This window comes from Euphorbia lathyris, chromosome 10 (assembly GCF_963576675.1).
Source record: "Euphorbia lathyris chromosome 10, ddEupLath1.1, whole genome shotgun sequence".
NCBI classification, from domain to species: domain Eukaryota; kingdom Viridiplantae; phylum Streptophyta; class Magnoliopsida; order Malpighiales; family Euphorbiaceae; genus Euphorbia; species Euphorbia lathyris.
This window is the reverse complement of record NC_088919.1, coordinates 35,584,393-35,593,697: the sequence shown is the minus strand read 5'-3', so window position 1 is coordinate 35,593,697 and position 9,305 is coordinate 35,584,393. Positions and strand designations below refer to the sequence as shown.

Below are 9,305 nucleotides of genomic sequence, written 5' to 3'. Positions count from 1 at the left end.
ATTTAGGATTTTTTGGGATTTATAAAAATAAGATGAGCCGGTCTAACCCGACCCGTAACATCTAGTCCAACACGTAGTATTTAAATTTTTTTTATCCACGGTCTAGCCCACCCGACCTATAAGTCCTGGCTCCGCCACTGAAAGAGACAAACGTAGATACGAAACTCAGAAATGCTAAAAAATAAATATATGTGCAGGATAGAGTATTTCCAATTGTAAGATTCTGCTACAGAAACATCAACATGTAATTAAATTAATAGAAAAAATGGTTAAAAAGAGATGACTAATGTAACAAAAAAACACAAAATAATCAAATTTAATTGAAGCCAAATAGAGAGTTTCTTTTGTACAACACCATTAAAAGCCACACAATATTCTTACTATTATCATCAAGCTCTTCAAGTTGCCTCTATACATATTTGGAATGACTAAATCCAATTATAGTGGATTGAAATCCCTTACTATACTATCTCTGCTAGTTATTTTACAATATTACAGTGAAAAATAAAAACAACTTAGCAAGTTCCAAAATGATTTCTGCTACCAAACAGCAAGAAAGATAACAATATGATGAATCTTTAAGGATCTATTACTATATCTTCAGCAGAATATTAAATGTTCAATTGTCAATTTTTCACGTTTTTAGAATTTTTATAATTTTCCTTTTCCTATTTTCTGCATTAATCTCCCCCACAAACCAATATTAACTCAATTTTCTATAACTGTTTAACCTGCTTTTATAGAAAACTGCTTCCTCTCTATTTCTGCTTATTCTTCGAACCGCTTCTTCTCACACCTGTTCAACAATTAAAACACAAAATTGATGGCGATAAGAGAAAATGCTAGATAGCTCTATCAGCAGATATAACATTAACTTGGTACACTCATGCATGAATGAATGAAACACATGCATGATTATCTATTCCTATGAGGTGATAATTATCATGAAGAATAGAGAATTATTTTGGTAAACCTGTATTCCGAAGCTTGCCAAAATGAAACTGCAGATCCCATATTCTAGTTGACAAAGGCATCTTCTGTGACCCACAAGAAGATTAAACCTTTCCAACCAGTTTCTTCTTTCACTCATGCAACAAAGTCCTCCTTTTTGTAGTTTATGCTGACATCAACTCCAACTTCCTTTACCTGGTACGATCTATAAGAAATTTATTTGGTCATTTCACTTCACCCCCAACCTGCTGTGACAGAAACACACTAACTCCTTGATGTTTAGCTATCTGAAGTGAAAATCATACCAAATATAGGGAAAAGAATTTAAAAGTAAATACAAATTCATAAAGAAAGATCACAAATGCAACCAGTCTAAAGGAAACCAACTTAGGATCTCTCACTAAAATATTCTCAGGAATTGCATTTTTAATTTGATACAACCAAGAAAACACAATCAGAAGGGAGACCACCAAAATGAACTCCTACCTTGTGCATTCTAATCCCAAACTTACTAAGGTGTAGCATTAAAACATAAAACAGAATACCAATAAATTAAACCATATTTTGAATGTAATAGTAGTTATTCTCAACAAAACAACAATGTTATGAATTTGAATAGCCTAAATAGCAACTATTCTAAGCATATTTAACGTAAATGCACCAATAAAAGAGAAAATTGAAATAGAGAAGACTAACGATTTACCTACCTAAGTACTAAGTTTTATCATGTAGATGCCACAATTTCTAAATAACAACCATATTCTGTCTTTTCAGAAGTAGAGTAAGCATAACGGCTTTAGAAGAATTCAAATAGGTCTAACATCAATTGTATCTTCCTCATTATCACCAAAGGTTGTATGAGCATTGAAAAAGCCTTTGTAAATTCATAATGAAATTTAATCTAACCTGAAGATGCTACAGCTGCAAACAATCCATATTCTGAAATCTAAAAAATCCCAAAAGAAAACAATTTGGAGCATGTACAATGACTAACTTTGCAAATTACACGGGCAGCTGGATTCTAAGAAATATCGTGGTGTTTTAAATACGCGAATCCAGAAGAAATGCAACTGAGGTTGCTGCTTTATATAATAGTAATAGATAGATACACAGATAGATGGTTATAGATAGAGTTGTACTGAATTTCATCCCCTTTCTTGAACTTACTGCTGTTGGAGCCTCCTAAACTCATATGATTCAAATCTCATTCTGTGAGATTATTAAATAATTAATTTAAAGATATTTTTAATCTGCTGATAAATGTCATTTTCCCAAAGCATATATGCATTGGGCAACCAATTTCAATACAACTCGTTAAAAGGGTTAGCAGGGAAGAGACTAAAAAATAAAATAGATCTTAATCAATAATGTTTAACTATTACATCACAGATTCCTACAAATAGGTCGTCTACATAGACAAAATACACTACACATGGAGAAGCACAAAAAAAAAGAAACTTTAACCCCATCATATTTATCCAGTGCATAAAATACAAAAATTAAAGAGGCATGTATGCTTATCTTGTTTCTAGTAGATAACAAACCTGCTTCCCAAGGTGCTTAGATCATCTAATGCATCCAGAACAACCATAGGTACCATGAAAAAAGCATGAGACCAACGGATCAAGAGCTTTACTAATATCCTGGTAAGCTAATCATGGCTTACTTAGGACTCCATGAACTTAATCATAAAAATCGATTGAATATAGTATATGGAGAGAAATTTAAGCACCAAAGACAATCAATTAAAGAGAAATTCATATTTATTTTAATTGGGAAGAAAAAATAAAAAGCCATGTTTGCAGTCTAGCACTAAAACGAAAGAAATACATCCTGCGTGGAAACGGCTAGGCATTGAGCTGCTTTGCTGAGCCTGCTTCTGGTGCATTGTTAACGCATAGTTGCTCACCTGGTAATAATTGAATAAGAAAAAAGGTCATCCATCACATTGCTATTAGAAAGGAAAATCAAACTCGACTGCAAGTTAAAGGGCACAAACCTCTAATGCTCTTAGTTGATTGCAACTCTAGCTCGAATCTTCATAAATAAAATCTTTGCTAATTCATATGTTTTTTTAATTGGGAAGAGTCGGTGAGCAATTGTTTTCATGAGTAGAAATCTGGTAGTACTGATACCCTGCTTCTAATTTCAAAATGAGGAGATTCATACAGACATACATGAATTTAGAGAAGGATCCTAAACCTAATCACCACCCTGCGTATAAGAGAAAAAACCAGAAGGCAAACGGAAATTAGAAATTAGCAGACATCATAAATGGGAATTGGAACTTCACATTCAAAGGCAAACAGAAATGGCAAATTAGCAGACATCAGAAATAACATCAAGATAAGGGAAATTAACAGACATCGATGAAGAAAGCAACATACAAATGAAGAAATAAAAGATAAGAGCAGTTAAGAAAGAAAATATTTACCTCTTGAATAAATCCACTCCATTTTCGAAATTGAATTGAAAAGTACCTGGAAAACCCACCTTACCCTTGGGAACCCGATTTCCTCCTTCCACCTCCTCTTGGGAACCTCATACAAATTACCCATCTAATAAAAATGACATATCTCTGATGAATTCTTCAATATACATTGGAAGTTTACCTCTAATTATATAAGTGGAAAACCCATTAGAAAAGGAAAGGTTGAGCAATTTACCTCTTTCAAAAGTCTTTTTGGCCAAGCAAATGGATAGATAGAGAGAGTGAGTGAGAGTTAACCCGGTGATAGGATGAACATAAATTACCGTCTGATTTGGATTAAGAGAGAGATTGAAATCGGGGAGAGGGAGAGGGAGACAGAAGCAATAGATGAAATCGGAAATGAAGCAGTAGTTGAGGAAGATAAAGTAGATATTTGAGAGACGGTTTTGATTTGAGAGAGAAAGGGAGAAACAGTTGATAGGAGTGGGTTTGGAAACCGTAAACGTTAAATATCTTCGTCTATAGATTGTGGAATAAATTAAATAATCAAGAGAAATTAGAAAATGACCGACACGTCAGACAGTTTATCTAGAACTTTAGAATATAATAAAGTAATAGATAGATAGATAGATAGATTTATTTTTTATTAATTAAACATTAAACAATCGCAACTATCTAACTTACAAACCAATGTCCACTTTTAAAAAAAACTACCATACACGTTCTCCCACAAACTGGTTTCCTTTCTCTCACCCCACTTTCTTTTCCTCTGCCTTTCTCCACGTTTCTTCAGTTCTATATTACCATTTTTTCTGTAGTTACCAGTACAAGTTTGATTGGGGTTATCCACCGTGCTAATGGATGCTGCTCGATTATTTAATTTCTGCTAGATCTTCCATGGATTTCCTTGGGATATCCATGTTCAGTCCCACTGTACCTATCGGTCGGAAGAAACGCAACACCCTTTTGGTTCCTCTTTCGTACCCAGTTCTTCTTTTCTTGCGGTTTCCTTCTCCCTTTCTGAAATTCTAATCGAATATGCTCCCTTTCAAATATGAAACCGATTAATCTTTCAACAATGGTGGTTTTCTCAGGTATCTATAAATTTAATTTCATTATTTCTTATCAAATTTCAAAATGCATGTTTATATATATTGTTCACATCTTTTTTTCTCTAATTATGTCGTCCAGTGGGTGAGTTGTTTTTTTTTTAAATTGATTAACATATATGCTACCTATGATGTTAATTGTTAAATGTATGTTTGGGATTTTCTATTGATTTTTTGTTTTTGTTTGTTGACAGAGAAAGGCTTCAATCTCCTCCTAGCAGACACTCTCTGATTCGTGCTGCTTCCGGCTGGGTTTTCTATATACTAACAGTAATTCTGATTCTCTGCTCTCATTTTTTTTTTGTTTATTGAAATGATGCCTAACCTTGATAATTCAAAAATTCTCTTCCTTTTTTTCAATTTTTTGTAGAAAAATTATCATATCATTACCAATTCCGGGACCTTTGAATGAGTCCCTTTCGTAGTTTTTCACATCCTTCTTTTCTTTCCACCGACATGCTGCACTTTGGTTTGTAATGCTGTACTTATTTTATATTTCCTTGCATAATTGAACAAATTAGCTGTAATCTTAGAGTTTTCTTACTTTCAATTTGATTGTCATTAATGATTGTCATGGTATGCTTCTTCATATTGTAGGACTATTTGTTTCTTTTGCTTCTTAAAGTTATTATATTGTTTGATATTTTTGTTAGATTCTATTCCTAATGTTTAAATGATGTATTTATCCCTAAAATAAATGTATGGAGTTTTATCATGTCAATAGTTAGTTGGATTGGCAACTTAAAATATATGATCTCATAATAGTAACCTGAATTGGTCCATACGTGAGATGAATTTTATTAGTGTGCATGTCAATGTGCTTATAAAATTTTGACGAGACAATTTTTCCAGCCCTTATATTTCTCATATTTCAAATGTGTTTTATTAAGCACTCAAACTATTATTCCAAGACGCACTTGACAACTTCTTGTCAATTTTGAGGGTCTAATACGATAAAACTACACTATTTTGTTCACAAAGTTTTAATGCGGAAAAAACTATAAAAAGAATTTATCAAAAAAAGAGAAAAACTATAATAATGATGGTTCAATTACAAATGAGTTTTATTAAACTCACATACTATTATTATTTGTAATTGAACCATCATTATTATAGTTTTCTCTTTTTTTGATAATTTCTTTTTATAGTTTTTTCGGCATTAAAACTTTGTGAACAAAATAGTGTAGTTTTGTCGTATTAGACCCTCAAAATTGACAAGAAGTTGTCAAGTGCGTCTTGGAATAATAGTTTGAGTGCTTAATAAAACATAATTGCGATATGATACTAAATAGAATAACAATGTGACCTCTATTTTTTCTTCTCTTGCTGATATATATTTCTCTTTCGAGTTAACAAGTCAATCCTAAACGACCTGTTATTTACTAAACTAGAACACTATAATTATATGTAGATTTCATGTAGTGTAATTAGATCGTTTTGTGTGTGATTTTACTATCCTACCAAAGGAACTTAATTTCACCCTCTATTCATATCACATAACTAGGTGCGAGAATAGACATGCATGGATTTGACCTAATGGAGGAATTGGAGAAGTGTAATTAGCTGCGGATTTTGAATGCTGCTCCATGTGACATATGATGAATATATATCAATATAGGGTAAGCTATGCATGATTAAATAGGATTATTGCTTATTCTATGTAGATTTTTAGATTTCAGTAAGTTGGAATATGTATAACTATTTTCTTACTCTTTTTAATAATATCCCCGACCCATAGGTATCATGTAGGTTTCGTGCTCTTATATGGATTTGTGATTTTCTTTCTTATTTGATCTTTGATTTTGAAGTCGTTGCTTACTATTTATTTTCAATGGTGAAAAGTTCATTAGTTTTTAAGATTTAAAACCAAGTATCGGACCTTTAGTGAATTCTATGCCCATTTCCTCTGACTTTGCTTCAAGATGAAAAGCCAAATTGTTATTTCTTCGCTTTGTATGTGTTCTTAATTTGCAATTTAGGAGGTTAATTATTTGATTGAAAAATGAAGTTCATATAACATATGTGATTTCGCTTTTATTTTTACTTTTTTCGTTGACATGTTTGAACTTATCTACACATTTATCTATTTTCCATGAAAATTTAAGTGTGATTGTGATTCACTGGCACAATTTCCCTTTAATTTTACGTTCTAAAATGGATACCCTATTCGCATAATTGAGATGAAAAATGCTTAATGCAGGCCTTTGTATATCTGATGTTATTGCTGATTATGTGTTTTGTTTTATTAACTTATTCTATGTGAGCACATAGATTAAAATGGCATTGCACGTTTACTGAAATTGGTTTTTATTGGATCTTTTTTATAGTTAAATGGTTAAGTTTTCATTCATTATGGGATTCTACTTTACATACGTATATGATGTTTATTTCAAGAAACTACGTAATATACAATTTGGTTTCTGTTTGTTCTAAGGGCTACACTATGTGAACTACTTTTTCAACGTAGAGTGAAATTGGTGTTCTCTCGCCCTCTACGATCTGATCAATGACGTATTGTGTAGACTGTCTCTGCAGGTCATGTTGCTTTCGTAGACATGTGTCACGATTGCATCTTTGTTGACATTGTTTAATTTTTAACTTTTGAAATTTCTGCAGCAACTGACTTCAGATTGCTTAAATTATAATTTGTTGCATTATCCTTTTATTTGTTGTCTTTCCGTTTGCAATGTGAGGAAGTTAATCTAAAAAAAATTATTTTATTCTAAGAACTACTCAACCTATGTTTATTAGTTTTGTTAGGCCAAATTCGTTATTTCAAGTGTCAAATATTTCTATTAGAAAAAATCTATATCAGTTATCAACTTTGAAGGATAATTTGTAACAATGGTTATTAAAGTAGTACATTTTCAAAACAAATATTTAATAATGATTGAATTATTTATTATTCTTCAATATTTTAATGGATTATAAATTAAAAAATTAATATGCTTGATTAAAAAAAAATTATTATGCTACATTTTAATATTATTTTTTTAGTAAATATTTTATATAATTAAAGTTTTAATTTTTAAATTTGTAGATACTTACACAATAATGACGAAATCAAATAGCCGTGCAAAGCACGGGTCTAAAACTAGTAGATTCCTAAGCCGTTAGATACAAATAGTGTGGAGTGAGTGAGGCTCATTCCCAAAGTTGAAGATATACTTGTAAACCGTTCAAGAACTCAATAACTCAACTTTGAGTAATTTTCTTTATTGCCATTCTCTTAATCGCATAACAATATGCTTCCTTACTTTACTCCATTGTTTTATCGTTTCTTTATCATCAATCTCTTCATACTTGTATCTTTTTTCGATTTGCTGTTACAGATTTGGGTTTATAATTTGACGATGATGCAACTATGCTATGATTGCTATTTTCGAAAAGAATGGATTCTTACAATATTCTTAAGTGAATCTCACATATTGCGAATTTGATTTAGTTAAACTTGAATATGACGTATAAATTTGAGTATATTGCATTATATTTTGCTTTGCTAAGCATAATTAAAAACATATTTGTTTTCTTCATTCAGAACATGTACCTGTAATTATAATATAATTCTAAATTGGTGGGTGGGTACCCTAATTAATGTTGTAAATAGTATATAAAAACAAAACACCGAAATATAATCTGATACAGTGGATGAGTCAAACTAAGGTAAAGAAAATAATACTGTTGTGATCAATTTGAAGTTAGGGATTAATTTCTGATACATGAATAAAAAACAATTGAGAGGGTTGACAATAATCATATACATAAGAATGAATTTTGATGTAATAATCCAAATTGTGAAATGAGTAAAGCAGTGAGAGAATAATAGCAACAAAATGTGAGGGTGAAATGGTAATTAAGGAAACAGCAAAGCAGGTGCAGCTATAAAGAGGATGGGTAAGCCAATTAGTGAATTACACTCTACGAAAATGGGTTTATGCAGGTTACGGTAAAAATTCCCTATTTTTTATAACTTTCCAACAATTTGTTGGTTTATGCAGGTTAAAGATGTCATCATGAAAATGTAAATTCTGCAAAAATTTATTCGACATCAGTATGGAACGGTTTGAAAAACATGCTAAAAAAACGTCAGGTAAAAAGATATCTACCATTCTTTTTTTTTTTCCCTAGTCTTAATTCAGAAACGTTGATTTATTTTTTGATCAGAAATTCAAAGCCAACCACAAGGGTCCTGATGAAACCAAAAACAAATCTAAACTACGTGGGAACAGGTACCTAAGGTTTAAAAAATAATTCTCATTCTATTAGATTTTTTCTATTTTTTTTTTTTTTTGGAAATTACACCATAATCACATATTAGATTTATTTTACAAACAGCAGATGTGAAAAGGTGAAACAAACACCCCTTAAATATTGGTATTTTGTTGAATTTTATCAATTTTGTATTTTCTATTAATCAGAATATCAAAACCAAGTATTTTTTTATTCTTTTATCATATTTGACATTTATCCTATATGTAACAAAAGTTTTTGTAATACAGATCATTTACGTCTATTTTCATGAATTAATAAACATTCTGGGTTCTTTAAATGTTAAATATCGGAGGAGAATTCTTCCAAAAAAAAAAAGAACTATCAGAGGAGAATTAATGATTATCAATATTTTACTTATTGTTGTGGTAGGTCATGCTGAAGTATAATATTTTTACTTTCTTATTATTGCCGAGTATATTAAAGTACTGATTTTTTTTTGTCTTTTTTAAGTAGAAAGCGAAGATGAATCCTATTTTATAGGGATATGTTGTTTCATGGATAATTTAATGATGTTTGACATAATTGAGTCTCATGTAGTATTA

At 30.9% G+C, this 9,305-nt stretch overlaps 2 long non-coding RNA genes across 4 annotated transcripts; one reads left to right on the top strand and one right to left on the bottom strand.

Moving 5' to 3' along the window:
* Nucleotides 1-363: 363 nt before the first annotated feature.
* Nucleotides 364-3,864, bottom strand: LOC136209083 (uncharacterized). The gene is made up of 5 exons (XR_010677388.1): nt 3,618-3,864; nt 3,386-3,509; nt 2,951-3,165; nt 974-2,860; nt 364-796 (listed from the first exon to the last, which is right to left on the bottom strand). It is a non-coding gene; the product is annotated as an uncharacterized lncRNA (long non-coding RNA).
* Nucleotides 3,865-4,075: 211 nt separating this feature from the next.
* Nucleotides 4,076-9,000, top strand: LOC136209489 (uncharacterized). 3 transcript variants are annotated; one of them, XR_010677552.1, is made up of 5 exons: nt 4,076-4,476; nt 4,686-4,960; nt 5,996-6,110; nt 8,490-8,581; nt 8,656-9,000. It is a non-coding gene; the product is annotated as an uncharacterized lncRNA (long non-coding RNA). The 3 variants fall into 3 exon arrangements; XR_010677553.1 differs by having other exon boundaries at nt 4,686-4,761; nt 8,490-9,000; XR_010677551.1 differs by having other exon boundaries at nt 8,490-9,000.
* The last annotated feature ends 305 nt before the right edge of the window (nt 9,001-9,305 follow it).